The following is a 16,890-nucleotide window of genomic DNA, read 5'->3' as shown; positions in this document are numbered from 1 at the left end:
GCTGATGCGCGCAAGGAGTACCATGCCACGCAGGGGTGCCCCCCCACATAGGGGAGCCCCATGCGCATGGAGTGCGTCCCGCGCAAAAAATTGCAGCCTACCCAGGAGTGGTGCTACACACACGGAGAGCTGATGCAGCAAGATGATGCAATCAAAAGAGACACAGATTCCCAGTGCCACTGACAAGAATGCAAGCGGACAGAGAAGAACACACAGCGAATGGACACAGAGAGCAGACAATTGGGGCAGGGAAAAGGGAGAGAAATAAAAATAAATCTTTAAAAAACAAAACAAACAAAAAACTACAATGAGGGAAGCAGATATGACTCAAGTAGTTGGGCACTTGCATAGCACATGAGAGGTCTCTGGTTGGGTTCTAGTGCCTCCTAAAAGACAAGCAAGGCACAAGGCATCAAGCTGATGCAGCAAGATGAAGCAATGAGATAATGCAATGAAGAATGACCACAGGTAAGCACAGTGAGAAACACAACAAGCAGGCACAGAGGTGACTCAAGTCCTTGGGTGTTTCCCTCCCACGTAGGAGATCCCAGTTTCAGTTCCCTGTGCCTCCTAAAAAGAAGATGAGCACACAATGAATAGGCACAGAGAGCAGACAGAGAGTGCAAAACAATGAGGGTGGGGGGAGAAATAAAATAAATCTCTAAAAATAAAAAAAAATTAAAAACTACAATGAGATATCATCTTACACCCATTAGACTGGCAGCTATTAAAAAAAAAGATGGGGAAGCAGACTTGGCCCAATGGATAGGGCATCCGCCTACCACATGGGAGGGCCGAGGTTCAAACCCCAAGCCAACTTGACTTGTGTGGAGCTGGCCCACGCCCAGTGCTGATGTGCGCAAGGAGTGCCCTGCCACGCAGGGGTGTCCCCTGCATAGGGGAGCCCCACGCACAAGGAGTGCTCCCCGGATGGAGAGCCGCCCAGTGCGAAAGAAAGTGCAGCCTGCCCAGGAATGGCGCCCGCACACACGGAGAGCTAACATAGCAAGATGACACAACAAAAAGAAACAGATTCCAGGTGCCCTGATAAGGATAGAAGCTGTCACAGAAGAACACACAGGGAATGGACACAGAGAGCAGACACCTGGGGGAGGGGGTAAGGGGAATAAATAAAAATTAAATCTTTAAAAATAAAAATAAAAAAATGAAAAAACAGAGAGGGAAGCAGATGTGGCTCAACTGATAGAATGTCTGCCTACCATATAGGAGGTTCAGGGTTCGAACCCTGGATTTCCTGGCCCATTTGGTGAGCTGGCCCACGTGCAGTGGTGCTGCGCACAAGGTGTGCCATGACACTCAGGGGTACCCCCCACATAGGGGAGCCCCATGCGCATGGAGTGCGCCCCACGTAAAAAATTGCAGCCTACCCAGGAGTGGTGCCACACACACGGAGAGCTGATGCAGCAAGATGATGCAACCAAGAGACACAGATTCCTGGTGCCACTGACAAGAATGCAAGCGGACAGAGAAGAACACACAGCGAATGGACACAGAGAGCAGAAAACTGGGGCAGGGGAAGGGGAGAGAAATAAATAAAAATAAGTCTTTACAAAACAAAACAAAAGAGAGAACTATAGGTGTTGGAGAGGCTGTGGAGGAAAGGGAACACTTATCCACTGCTGGTGGGAATGCAAAATGGTGCAGCCTTTGTGGAGGACAGTCTGGCGGTTCCTCAGGAAGCTAACTCTAGAACTCCCATACCGTCCAGGAACCCCACTGCTGGGTATCTATACCCAGAAGAACTGAAAGCAGGGGTATGAACAGATATATGCACACCGCTGTTTATAGTGGCAGTATTGACTATTGCCAAAAGGTGGAAGCAACTGAAATGTCCATCAACAGATGAATGGATAAGCAAACTGTGGTCTATACATACAGTGTAAGAAGGAATGCAGTAGTAACACATGGCATAACGTAGGTGAATCTTGAAGACTTTATATTAAGTGAAGAAAGCCAGGTGCTGAAGGACAAATATTACATGACCTCACTGATGTGATTTAAGCCAATTGAGCAGACTCACAAAACTAGAGTCTGGAAGATAGGTTTACGAGAGCCAGAAAGAGAGTAGAGTGTTGTGGGCCTGATGTTCATATGGGCAAAACCTATGATAAGGTGGAAGGGTGTGGGTGGGCAGGGGTGGGGGTGAGTGTGGTGCAGTGATGTGATTGGGATTGACAGTGATCGTGAGGGGGAGTAGCGTGGGGGGGTTGGGTTGGACTGTACAATACAGTGAACCCTAATGTAAACCATGGACTACAGTTAACAATACAGTTATAATATTCTTCCATAAATTGTAATAAAGGTATCACACTAATGTAGACTGCTAATATTAATAATAGGGAAAAACTGTCGGGGAGGGGTGAGATGTGTGAACTTTGTATGTTCTGCATGCTTTTTCTATAAACCTACAACTTCTCTAAAAAAAAAAATAGAATCAAAGAATCATGATCTCCTACTCAGTTCAGGTGTTTCCAGCCTGGATTAGGCTTTCCTTACATATTCACCCTTAACACTGCAATTTCTACTGTCAAATTATCTGAACAGTTCATCTCAGTATGCTGGGATTGATTGAATGTTTTGTATCCCATCCTCTGCCTAAAATCTTTCAGTATTTTCCCTTACCCTCCAAGATAAAGTCCAGACTTCTTACTGAGGAATGTAATTCCTTCGGGCGCTGGGTTATCTTTACTTCTTTCATCCATTCCACCATTATCAAGTGTCTATTATGAAGCAAACACTACACTAATCAATGCAGATAAAGGGGCAAGCAGGAGCAAGATAGTCTCTGCCCTTGAGGAGCTTCCAATCTTTTTGGGAAAACAAAAGTTGCACAAGTAATTACAGGGTTATATAGGGCCCTAGGCTGATCCAGGAATTGAGGAAGCTGTCCTGAGGAGATGACAGGCTGAGTCCAGAAAGGTGGCTGGGATTAAGTTGGGGTTGGAAGGAGGAAGAGGAATGTTCCAGGCAGAAGAAACAGCTTTGTGCAAGGACCCTGAAATGGGGCAGAACACGCATTTTGGAAGAACTGAAATGGGTAGCCAGAGAGGAGGAGACCAGTGACCAAACTTGATGAAGGCCAGATCTTTACAAAGTGTATTCTAAAAAGAAAAAAAAATAACAAAAGTAAAAAAAAACCAAAATGTGTACTGTAGAGCATGTATTAGATTTGGGTGCTCCCAGATCTCATCGCCCTCTCCCTCACCCATAATCCTTTTGAAAATATTTATTTATTTATTTCTTCCCCTCCATTGTCTACTCTCTGTGTCCATTTGCTGTGCATTCTTCTGTATCTGCTTGTATTCTCATTAGGCAGCTCTGGGAACTGATCCTGGCATCTTCCGGAGTGAGAGAGGTGATCATTCTCTTGTGCCACCCCAGCTCCCTGGTCTGCTGAGTCTCTTATTGTCTCTCCTCTGTGTCTCTTTTTGTTGCGTCATCTTGCTGCGTCAGCTCTCCCTGTTGGCTGGCACTCCTGTGCAGGGCAGCACTCCTGTGTGGGGCACTCTGCGTGGGCCAGCTCACCACGTGGGCCAGTTCGCCTTCACCAGGAGGCTCTGGATGTCAAACCCTGAACCTCCTATATGGTAGATGGCAGTCTAATCGCCTGAGCCACATCCATTTCCCCCTCACAGATCTTTTGGGTTTCTTTTACAAATGGTTAAGCTCATCTCCTATAACTTGTTTTGATTAGCCAAATTATCAGAATTTATTTACAACTCTTGGGGTTGGCAGTGCAATTTCTCATCTTGGTTGGGTCAGTCACTGGAGGGTGTTTTGTGCCTTGTATAGGTCCAAGCCCAGGTGCTGGGGATATAAAGATAAATAAGACCCGACCCAAGGTGTAAAAGAAAACGATGGACAGGTGTGATCTGTGAAAAAATAAATTCTATTGAATATATACCCAAAACAAAGTTAAATGGCAAATGACTGGGAGAAAATATTTCCAATATATATTTATTTATTTATTTATTTTAAAAGATTTATTTTTTATTTATTTCTCTCCCTTCCCTCCCCCCCCCCCCCCCGGGTTGTCTGCTCTCTGTGTCCATTCAGTGTGTGTTTTTCTGTGACCGCTTCTATCCTTATCAGCGGCACTGGGAATCTGTGTTTCTTTTTGTCCCGTCATCTTGTGTCAACTTTCTGTGTGTGCGGCACCATTCTTAGGCAGGCTGCAATTTCTTTTGCGCTGGGCAGCTCTCCTTATGGGGCGCACTCCTTGTGCATGGGGCTCCCCTACGCGGGGGACACCCCTGAGTGGCACAGCACTCCTTGCGCACATCAGCACTGCTCATGGGCCAGCTCCACACGGGTCAAGGAGGCCCAGGGTTTGAACCACGGACCTCCCATGTGGTAGGCAGATGCCCTATCCATTGGGCCAAGTCCGCTTCCCAATTTATATATTTTTAAAGGATTAGTATCCAGGACATAAAAAGTATTTAAAAATGTAAAATGCTAATGGATAGATGGATGGATGAATGGATGATGGATGGATAAATAGGTAGGCAGAAAAATAGCATGATTTGGAAAATGTGGCAAAATGTTAAAAGTGGGTGGATCATGATATCTGGATGAGGTTATTTTGGAATTCTCTGTATTGGGTTTTGTATTGTTTTTGCAACTGTCCTGTAAGTTTGAAATTATTTTTTTTTAAAGTTAAAAAAAAAAAAGCAAAATGCTCCAGCAATTTTAGAAAACAGTTTGGCAGTTTCTTATAAAATTAAAATTTTATCACAAGAGGGACAACCAGCAAGATGGTGGCAGTGTAAGGAGCTCCTAGAGTCAGCTCCTGCTACAGGGCAGTTAGTAAACACCCAGAGCTATCTAAAGCACCAGTTGGGCGGCGTTTCCAGGAGACCAGAAGAGCATCCCGCAACATCCTTGAAAGAACGGAAGGAGGAGACTGCTCATCTGCAGAAAAGATTCGTAAGCAGAGCACTCCTTGCCACAGAGGCCAGTGTCCATCCTCCAGTGGAGGCTTAAACTGCCTCGGGAGCTGTTCCATAGCTGGGATTGGAAGCTCCATTTCCCTAAAACAGGGGAGGAAGGAACGGTTGGCCACCGATTTCAACTACTAATTAGTAAATTTGGCTGGCTAAAGTATAGCCCTAAGAACAGCTAAAGTTTAAACCTGTTCAAGGTGGAAAGAGGCTGGTAGCCACTATTTTGACTCTGCCCCCAGCATGAGGGGAATCCAGGCTGACTGAAAATCACAGTGATGGTAGAGACCAGTTTCTTTCACACAGATTGGCCTGCAGCCCTAGCCTAGGCTTCAGCTCCACCTCTGGCAGGGAGGAACTGGTGGGCCCTGCACCAGCCTATCCAGGTAACTGTAGTACATTTGGCTGGCACAGACTGAATAATCCGAAGTCTACTGGAGCAACTGCGGTCATCCTGGACCTGCATTGCATAGATTGCTGCCTACAGCTGCAGCTCCATCCCTGCCTCAGGCAGGGGAGAAAGGGGCATGAAGCTTTATTAGTCTCTCTGGGCAACTACAGCCTAGGTCTGCACAACTTGGATTATTACACATAGCTGTGGCTCTGTCTCTACCCCTGGCAAAGGAGAAAGTTGAGAGAAGTTTTTCATTGGTCCCTGGGGAAATGAGGGCAGCTTCAGCTTCCACAGCATATAGCACCAAATATATCCTTGGCTCCTACTACACAAGCAGCAAGGGAGAAAAGGCAGGAAGCCCTAAACTAAAGAGAAAAACTGCACCTAGAATAAATATCTTAGTAAGCCAGATGCCAAGACACCAACAAAAAATTACAATCCACACCAAGAAACAGGAAGATATGGTCCAGTTAAAGGAACAAGATAAGCCTCAAGATGACATAAAGGAGTTGAGAACATCATAGATGTCCAAACAAATCTCCTTAATAAATTCAATGAGATGTCTAAAGAGATTAAGGATATTAAGAAGACATTGGGGGAAGCAGACTTGGCCCAGTGGTTAGGGCGTCTGTCTACCACATGGGAGGTCCACGGTTCAAACCCCGGGCCTCCTTAACCCGTGTGGAGCTGGCCCATGCACAGTGCTGATGCGCGCAAGGAGTGCCCTGCCACGGAGGGGTGTCCCCCGCATAGGGGAGCCCCACGCGCAAGGAGTGCTTCCCGGAAGGAGAGCCGCCCAGCGCTTAAGAAAGTGCAGCCTGCCTAAGAATGGCACTGCCCACACACAGAGCTGACACAACAAGATGACACAACAACAACAACAAAAAGAAACACAGATTCCAGTGCTGCTGACAACAACAGAAGTGGACAAAAGAAGACGACGCAGCAAATAGACACAGAGAACAGACAACCAGGGTGGGGGGGGGGAGGGGAGATAAATAAATAAATAAATCTTTAAAAAAAAAGAAGACATTGGATGAACACAAAGGAGAATTTGAAAGCATACATAGAAAAGTAGCAGATTTTATGGGAATGAAAGGTGCAATAAATGAAATAAAAAATGCATTGGGGAAATAAAAAGAGATTGTAGAACCAAAAAAACAAAAAAATGCATTGGGGGAAGTAGTTATGGCTCAACTGGTAGAGTGTCCACCTACATATGGAGGGCCCAGGGTTCTACTATACCCAGGTTCTCCTGACCCATGTGGTGAGCTGGCCCACGCGCAGTGTTGCCGTGTGCAGGAGTGCTGTGCCATGCATGGGTGTCCCCCAGATAGGGGTACCCCACACACAAGGAGTGTGCCCCACAAGGAGAGCTGCCCAATGTGAAAAAAGTGCAGCCTGCCCAGGAGTGGTACCACACACATGAAGAACTGATGCAGCAAGATGACACACATACAAAAAAACAACAGTTTCTCAGTGCCACATGATAAGAATGCAAGCAGACACAGAAGAACACACAGTGAATGGACACAGAGAGAAAACAGGGGGAAAGGGGAGAGAAATAAATAAAATAAATCTTAAAAAAAATGCATTGGAATCATAAAATAGCAGATTTAAGGAGGCAGAAGAAAGGATTGGTGAGCTTGAAGAAATTGCCTCTGAAAGTGAACATACAAAAGAACAGACGAAGAAAAGAATGGAAAAAATTGAACAAGGTCTTAGAGAACTAAAGAACAGCAATAGACATGCGAACATACATGTCATGGGTTTCCCAGAAAGGAAGAGAAAGAAAAAGGGCAGAAAGAATATTTGAAGAAATAATGGTAGCAAATTTCCTACCCCTGTTGAAGGACATAGATATCCATGTCCAAGAAGCACAACATACTCCCATCTGAAAAAATCCGAATAGATCAACTCCAAGACACATACTAATCAGAATGTCAAATGCCAAAGACAAAGAATTCTGAGAACAGCAAGAAAACGCAATGCATAACATATAAGTGAACTCAATAAGATTAAGTGCTGGCTTCTCAAGAGAAACCATGGGGGCAAGGAGACAGTGGTATGGTATATTTAAGATACTGCAAGAGTAAAACTTCCAGCCAAGAATCTTATATCCAGCAAGACTGTCTTTCAAAATGAAGGTGACTTTAGAATATTCGCAGATAAATAGAAACTGAGAGAGTTTGTAACCAAGAGACAGGATTTGCAGGAAATACTAAAGGGTGTGCTACAGCCTGAAAAGAAAGGACAGGAGAGATAGACCTGGAAGAGAGCCTAGAAATGAAGATTATATTAATAAAAGTAACTAAAAGTGTCAAAAGAGTGATGAAAATAAAATATGACAGATAAAACCCAAACATTCAGGAATAAACTTAACCAATGATGTAAAGCACTTATATTCAGAAAACTACAATTCAATGTTAAAAGAAATTTTAAAAAGGTCTAAATAATTGGAAGAACAGTCCATGCTCACAGATTGCAAGACTAAATATCATTAAGATATTAATTCTACTCAAATTGATATACAGATTCAATGCAATCCTGATAATAATTACCAGCATTTTAAAAATAAATGGAAAACATGATTATCAAATTTATTTAAAAGTTTAAGGGGTTCTGAATAGCCAGAAACATCTTAAAAAGGAAAAACAGGGAAACGGACTTTGGCCCAGTGGTTAGGGCGTCCGTCTACCATATGGGAGGTCCGCGGTTCAAACCCCGGGCCTCCTTGACCTGTGTGGAGCTGGCCATGCGCAGTGCTGATGCGCGCAGGGAGTGCCGTGCCACGCAAGGGTGTCCCCCGCGTGGGGGAGCCCCACGCGCAAGGAGTGCGCGCCCGTGAGGAAAGCCGCCCAGCGTGAAAAGAAAGAGCAGCCTGCCCAGGAATGGCGCCGCCCACACTTCCCGTGCCACTGACGACAACAGAAGCGGACAAAGAAACAAGACGCAGTGAATAGACACCAAGAACAGACAACCAGGGGAGGGGGGGAAATTAAATAAATAAATAAATCTTTAAAAAAAAAAAAAGGAAAAACAAAGCTGGAGGACTCTCATTTCTGAACTTTAAATCATATTACCTAGCTATAGTTGTAAAAACAGCATGGAACTGGCATAAAGACAGAAACATAGACCAATGGAACCAAACTGATGGTTCAGAAACAGACCCTCACATGTATGACCAAGTGATTTTTAAAAAAGATTTATTTATTTATCTCCCCTTCCCCCCCCGACCCTGGTTGTCTGTTCTTTGTGTCTATTTGCTGCATCTTCTTTGTCCGCTTCTGTTGTTGTCAGCGGCATGAGAATCTGTGTTTCTTTTTGTTGCGTCATCTTGTGTCATCTTGTTGTGTCAGCTCTCCGTCTGTGCGGCACCATTCCTGGGCAGGCTGCACTTTCTTTCACGCTGGCTGGCTCTCCTTACGGGGCACACTCCTTGCACGTGGGGCTCCCCTACGTGGGGGACACCCTTGCGTGGCACGGCACTCCTTGCGCGCATCAGCACTGCGCATGGGCCAGCTCCACACGGGTCAAGGAGGCCCAGGGTTTGAACTGCAGACCTCCCATGTGGTAGACGGACACCCTAACCACTGGGCCAAGTCCGCCGCCCACCAAGTGATTTTTGACTAGCCCATCAAACCCGCACAGCTCAGACAGACTAGTCCATTCAACAAATGATGCTGAGAGAACTGGATATCCATTGATAAAAGAAGGAAGGAGGATCCCTATCTCACACTTTATCCAAAAATTAACTCAAAACGAATAAAAAACTTAAAATATAAAATTCTAGAAGAATTCTAGAAGAAAATGTAGGAAAATATCTTCAAGACCTGGTGGTAGGTGGTAGATTCTTAAAGGAGATAAGAGGAGGACTGAGATGAACTACCGATGTTTAATGTATGTAGATGTTCTAATTAGCTTTACTGTGAAAGTGTGGAAATGTATAAGAGTTGATGATAAGGCATTAGAGTGAGTAACAGCTAGTTTATAAATGGGAATGTGACTGAAAATGGTAGTCTAGGGATATAAATACCAATTGACAGAATGCTAGAGAATAATCTAGGGATTGAATAGCACAGTAAACCTAGAGATGGATGAGAATTGTGGTTGATGATACACATGCAAGAATGTCCTTTGTTAGCTAGAGCAAATGTATATCACTTTTGCAGGGTGGTGGGAATGTGGAGAAGCATGGGAGTGACCTATGGACTGTGGTTAGCAGTAATAAAGTAATATTTTTGCATCTATGCCAAAGATGTTCTGTGTTGATAATGGAGGAGTATGGAAAATGTGTGCCAAATGTACCCTATGGACCTGGCAATAATTGGTTGTATTATCTCATAATCTGTAACATATATTCCGCCATGGTGTGGTGTGTTTGATAGAAGGGTGTTGTTTGGGAATTCTTCACATGTGTGTGATTGTTTTGTAAGTGTACAACTTCTGCCATAAAAATATCTTTCAAAAATAATAGGGTGGGTTGGGGGAAAAATACACCAAATGTAAGATAAGGGCTAAAATTAGTAGTAAGATTTTTACAATATTCTTTCATAATTTGTAACAAATGTCTTACAACAATGAAGGTGTTGGTAGAGGGTTGATGTATGGGGCCCCTGTATGATGTTATGCATGTTTGCTTTGTAAGTTCACAACTTTTACTATACACTTATTGTTTATGTATGTTCATATATAAATGATATAAAAATAATAGTAGGGTAGGTTGGGAAAAATATTTTGGTTAGTAGTAATATTTTGAGGATGCTCTTTAATTATTAGTTAAAAATGTTTAACAACAATGCAAAGTATTGGTGGTAGGGTGAAGTATGAAAGCCCTGAGTGACGCTATATATATTTGTTTTGTAAGTTCATAACCATTACTAAAACATTTATTGTTTATCTATGTTCATGTATGTGATATGATTCAATAAATTTTTTAAAAATTTACCATAAAACCCAGTTATTCATCTCCTAAGTATGCAGCCAAGAGAAATGAAAATATAATCACACAAAGATTTATACAGTAATTCATAGCAGCTCTGTTCATAATAGGCAAAAACTGAAAATAACCTAAATGTCCATCAACAGACAAATGGATAAACAAATTGTGGTATGTCCATAAAATGTAATATTACTCAGTAATAACAGGGAACAAGAAACTGATATACCCAATAACATGGAGGAATTTCAAAAATATTATGTTGAGTGCAAGAAGCCAGACCTTACCCTTGGCCCGCCCCCCAGAAAAATAGAGAACATATTGCATTATTCCATTTCTATTAAGTTCTAGAAAGCTTTATACAAATCTAATCTCAAATCTAATCTACAGTGACAGAAAGCAATTCATTGGCTGCCAGGGCCTGGGGTGGGTGGTAGTTAGTAGGATTGTCTGGGAGGATGGGGCTCAAGGGAATATTTTAGGGTAATAGAAATGTTTCATATCTTGATTGTTGTGGTTACTCAGTTATATACACTTGTCTAAACTCATTGAAATGAATATTTAAAACTGGTGCATTTTTTTTTCTTTTAAATAGGTGCATTTCATTGTTTAAAATTATACTTTCCTAAAGTTGTTTTTTTAATCTCAAAAAAAAAAGACAATCGAAAGGGAGAAAATATTAACGATATTTTAAACAAAGATTATTCCCCTTGTTTGTAATTAATTTTTCTGCTTGCAGTGTAATTGATACCTTTTTTTGTTTTTTTTAGGAGGTACCAGGGATGAAACCCAGCACCTCGTACATGGGAAGAAGGCACTCAACCATTTGAGCTACATCCACTCCCCATAATTAAAACCTAATATATGGGAAACGGACTTTGGCCCAGTGTTTAGGGCGTCTGTCTACCACATGGGAGGCCTGCGGTTCAAGCCCTGGGCCTCCTTGACCCGTGTGGAGCTGGCCCATGCACAGTGCTGATGCGCACAAGGAGTGCCGTGCCACGCAGGGGTGTCCCCCGCGTAGGGGAGCCCCACGCGCAAGGAGTGCGCCCATAAGGAGAGCCGCCCAGGGAGAAGGAGGGAGCAGCCTGCCGAGGAATGGCGCCGCCCACACTTCCCGTGCCGCTGACGACAACAGAAGCAGACAAAGAAACAAGACGCAGCAAAAAGACACAGAAAACAGACAACCGGGGGAGGGGAGGGGAATTAAATAAATAAAAAATAAATCTTAAAAAAAAAAAAAACCTAATATACATAAGTTGCTACTTTAAGGCCAACATTTCAATAGAAAAATGGAGAAAGATATGAAAAGACAATTCACAGAATACAAAATACAAAGAGACGATAACATAGAAAAGTCACTTTTTATATATCGCAATAAATCAGGAAATATAAATTTCAATAATAGATTGTCAATGACAAAAATTTTTTTTCACAAATTAATTTTATTGATATTTATTAATAAAGCATACAATTCCTCCAAAGTGTACAATCAATGGTATTTTGTATAATCACATGGTTGTGCATTCATCACCTCAATTATCATTAGAACATTTCCATTATGTCAATAATAATAATATTAAACCAAAAAATTTTAATTGGAGAGAATTCAGGGGAATCATCTTTGTTACAGTGTTGGTATGAGTGTAACTGGACATATTTTGGAAGGTAATTTGGTAGTGTATCAAAAATTGAAATGTGCAGAATGTGGACTTAGCAATTCTACTGCTAGGAATCTATACTGATAATACTAATAAGCATTAGGTATTAAGTGCTAACTGTGTGCTGGGATTCTACGACAATTACTGAGCACAGAGTCTAAGTGACTTGCCCATGGTCACGTAGCTAGTGAGTGTTAGGGCCTAGATTCCCAACTAGCAGCCTGTCTCCAAAATTTGTGCTCTTTAATCATTTTGCTATACAACTGTCCACTCCTAAATGCCATATGTAGGCACAAATATAGATGTACAAGGATATTCACTGCAGCAGAGTTTCAAATATTAAAAAAGAATGAGGTAGGGAAAATATACCAAATGTATGCTACGGACCATAGTTAGTGGTAATAGTCTGGTGATATTATCTCAGAATCTGTAACTGATGTTCCACAACAGTGTGCTATGTTGGTGAAGGGCTGTTGTATGGGAATTCTATACATGTGCAGATGGTTTTGTAAATTCACAACTTTCTTAATAAAAATATATTTAAAAAAAAGAATGAGGTGGGGGAGCAGATAGCTCAGAGACTGAGTGCCTGCTTCCTAAGTACAAGGTACCTCCTAAAAACAAAACAAAACAAAAAGAATCCTCAGTAACTTCTGAAAACAAACAAACAAGTGAAAAACCCAACCAACTCTCATTGGGGAGCAGATATAGCTCAGTGGTTGAGTGCCTGCTTCCCATATAAGAGGTCTTGGGTTCAACCCCTGGTTCCTCCTGAAAAAAAAAAAAAAAATGAATGAAATAAACTAACCTGAAAAGATCCTTACTCATTTAAAGTTAAAAAAAAAAAAAAAAAGGCATGCTATAGCATAATACTTGTAGTACCTATTTACCTAAAAATACCAACAACAAAAAGATAAGTAACAAAGCGCATAAATTGAAAAGAGCAGAGGCTGAGGCTCTTTTCTATTTTGTTCACTGATGTACTCTCATTACCGTGCCAGAACAGTGCCTGGCATGTAGTATGCGTTGAGTAAATACCTGTTGAATGCATATAAACCTATGTATACGTATAGAAAAGAGACTGAAAAGCTACAAACCAAACGGCTAGTTGGTGAACATGGTTACCCTGCCTCTGGGAGAAGAGAGTATGGTGCATGGGAGATATTTGGTGAGGGAGATGTGCATATACTAAACAAACTTCTGTTACAATCTTCTCCAAAGAGATGATGTTCATGTATTACTTAGGTGGCAAAAATACATACACACACAATAAGAGTTAAAAAAGACTGACCACATTTTCATTCAATTTCTCTACAATCATTCCAGATAAATAATAATATTGAGGCAGGTTAGTATAGTGAAACGGGAAAGGCGGCTGGGGCCCAGCAGACCACATGGCCGTGAGACCCTGTCAGGGAACCTCCCGAGGGATCCCTAGTCATGAGATTAATTCAGTTTGGGGTCAAGGGAAAGCCCCGGATACCCTCAAAATGTCTCACTATCGGCTCCTGAAAACTAACAGGTGGGGCAAGCAATCAGAACAGCAAACGGCTGGAGTCCCACCCCTATATTATGAAAGGGGGGGAAGACTTTATTTATTTATTTTTAAAGTTTTTTAAAATTAAAGTTAATAGATTACAAAGAATGTTACATTAAAAAACATTAAAAAAAAAAAAACAAGAAACATAAGAGGTTCCCATATAACCCACTCCCTGCCCCTCACCACATCATTTTTGTAAATTGTATTTTTCTGAGGATACATACATCACACACAAAATGTTACACTAAAAAATATAAGAGGTTCCCGTATATCCCCCAAAGAAAGACTTTTAAAAGCCCTGAGCTGCGGCCCCAACTTGGAACTCACCTTGCAGTCAGTGCTTGGACTGAGTACTTTTCTCATTTTCTTTTTTTTTTTTTTTTGGGGAACATTTATGCAGTGTTTTTATTTATTCAACTATAAAGACTGACTGCAGCAATTTTTTTGATGGGTAACATCTTAGATTAACAATAATTATATTGCTATAAATTTAATTCAGCATCAGAACAGGATTCAGGGAAGAGGGAAAAGAAAAAAATCTCCAAACACTGAAAGGGAGAAACATCTTTTTTTTTTTCTTCCTTTTTTCCCCTTTAATTAAATGCTACCTTCCCATAGACTTCTCTGGTTTGCAGTCTAAGGTAAAAGGAAACAAGGCTTTGGGCATTTTGAAGAAAATGCAAGTTAAGCTATGGTGCCAAGCAGGAGACTGAAACCCAATTTGACTGTCAAATCTTAGGCACATTTTGGGGGTAAAGGCAGATTCTCTGGAGTGCAGCACTCTGATACCTGGAACTAGATGAATACCATGAGTTATTTCTGTAACGACCCACACTGTCATGTCGCCCTTGGTTCATGGGGTCGTTGGACTTTTGGCCTTGTGGCCTGTAGCCTTGTCCTCCTCGTCTGTTCCCCGGCAATACCTCTCGATGAGGCTGATAGGGCCGGCCACTGGAGTTTGCTATGGCAGCAGGAGTCTCTCCTGGTGCAGAGTTTTTCTTACTAGCACTTGTAAGGCTGGGAGCAGAGGCACAAGTGGAAGAGGAAGCAGGAGAGGCATCACTTGGGTTACTCAAGGACACAGACGTAACCGAGCTACAGCGGGATCTAGTAGAGTAGCTATTCTTTGGATGGGACACTTGTCCAAATGAATCAATGCTCCTCTTTAGGGTTTCTACATCACAGGTGAACCGGGCTACTCGTCCCAGATCCTCATCATATTTACGTTCACTAACAAAGTGTTTGATATCAGCTCTGAGCTCAACCAATTGCTCCTCTGACATCCGAACAGCCACATCAGTCATCTTCTTCAGAAGTTCGGCTTTCTTTTGTCGGCTGAGCAAAATTTCCATTGCTTCAGCTTTCACTTTGTCCATTTCAGCAAGTAATGCCACTTCTCGGTCCATTAAACAGCTCTGAAGTTCAGCAAAAGCTTGTTTCATTTTCTTAATGGAGGTATCCATCTCTTCTTTAACTACAACTCGATATCGTGCAAGAGACACTGTGCAGCGCTGGAGGTCTTTAACAGATTTTTCAATATTGGAACCTAGCTTTTTGTTAGTAGAGGACAGTGGAACATCGTCCATTCCCAGATTTGAACACTGAAGTCCTGTGGTCGGTCTTGAGAGAGATTTGGCAGCATTCCTGGATTGTTGAGAATTCTGAGAAGAGTTCATAGTCAGAGACTTGGGCTCAAAATCAGAGACACTGTTCTCAGGCATGGATCCTGTTCTATTCAGCAAATCTGGTGTTGCAGACTCAGGATCCTCCAATTCTCTGGCATCTATTGAAAGGGTCTCCAAACCTTCACTGAGTGAGTCCACAGATTCAGTGTCATTGATGGCACCGTTCACATGGTAACCATTAATATCACCTTTCTCTGAGGAAGGCACAGAATGCTCCACTTGAATGGAAACTGATTTACTGGAATCTGGGACACTTGCTTCTGTGGTAGGTTTTGGTTTGCTTTTCTTCTTTTTGTTCTTTTTCTTGCCTGTTACGGTCCATTCTTTGAGTACTTCACTGGCACTACCTTCCATGAATGCTTGTACTGTTTTGTCCACACAATTATCAAAGTGCTGCAAGACCAGGATAATTTCATTGTTGCTCTTATTGGGAACTATTGCACGCACTGCATTTATCTTCTCTTTCATATTCTCAAAAGTTCCTCCCTGGGCCAGCACAGTATTGGACTGCAAATCAAATATGAATCCTGATATATCCTTCTGATTTTGTTTCCTAGACATTGCAGTTTCTTTTATCTCAAAAAATACAGAAGAAAAGGATTCTTTTGTTTGTCTTGGTTCTGAGTGTTGGTATTATCTCTGGTTTTAAAAGTCAGCAGCAGAATTCTGTGGTTGGAAGGATGAAATACAAAATCCTGCTTGTTTGAAATTCCGCTAACTAGGTGTTATCTCCGTTTCCTTATATCAACTTCTTGTCAGGAAATATCATTGCAGACATTCATGTCTCTTTTTTCAAAGGAAATTCTTAGCTTAATGTGATTCCAAGTTAGTTACAGGTGAGTTTCACTGCATTCATCAAATGTGATGGAGCCTCTTATGATGAGATCCTTGTAGAGAGGGTTCATGCAGGATATGCAGATAGGCTATCAAGGCAATTTACTACGCCGACCCCCGCCGTCGCCGCGTCCACACAGTTCCGGGCGCTCCAGGGTCTGAGAAGAGGAAAGGATATCCTCCGCCGCCTCCTCCGCCTCCTCCGCCTCCTCCTCTAGGGCTGCCGCCGCCGCGCTCCTCCCCCAGCGCTCGCGGAGCCGGACGCCGCCCCACCCCCACCGCCGCCTCTGCCCGCGCCCCTGCTCGGCCCCGCGGCGGGCTGGAAATCGCAGCCGCGGCGGGGGGCCAGAGTGCCAGCCGATCCCCACCGACCCTCGCCGGGGCTCGAGCTGTTCGCCCCGCCCCGGAGCCCGCTCATTTTCTTGTTTCTTAAAAATCTCTTTACTCCCTTCCTACCCTATGGCATGTCCTTAAATTATTTTATGTGACAGATGACAAGAACCTAGAAGCTCAGAACCCAAAGCCTTCCGCTAACAAGACCCTCATTTTATAAATGAGGCAACAAAGAGGCTAAATAACTTGCCTAAAGTTGCACAGTTAAGAAGCCTGGATTGGGAAGCAGATTTGGCTTAACTGATAGAGCATCCACCTACCACATACGAGGTCCAGGGTTCAAACCCCAGGCCCCCTGACCCCTGTGGTGAGCTGGCCCACACTCAGTGCTGATACATGCAAGGAATGCCTGGCCACAAAGGGGTGTCCCCCGTGTAGGGGAGCCCCCCACACAAGGAGTACACCCCGCAAGAAGAGCTACCCCGCACGAAAAAAGTGCAGCCTGCCCAGAATTGGCGCCATATACATGGAGAGCTGATGCAG

The 16,890-nt window shown here is 42.9% G+C and overlaps 1 pseudogene; it reads right to left on the bottom strand.

Annotated features, from left to right (window-relative positions):
* Positions 1-13,882: 13,882 nt before the first annotated feature.
* LOC101441508 (spermatogenesis-associated serine-rich protein 2 pseudogene) lies at positions 13,883-16,265 on the bottom strand (annotated as a pseudogene).
* Positions 16,266-16,890: the final 625 nt, after the last annotated feature.

This window comes from Dasypus novemcinctus, chromosome 12, assembly GCF_030445035.2.
Source record: "Dasypus novemcinctus isolate mDasNov1 chromosome 12, mDasNov1.1.hap2, whole genome shotgun sequence".
NCBI classification, from domain to species: Eukaryota; Metazoa; Chordata; class Mammalia; order Cingulata; family Dasypodidae; genus Dasypus; species Dasypus novemcinctus.
The sequence above is the reverse complement of the archived record's forward strand: the minus strand, read 5'-3'. Positions and strand labels throughout refer to the sequence as shown.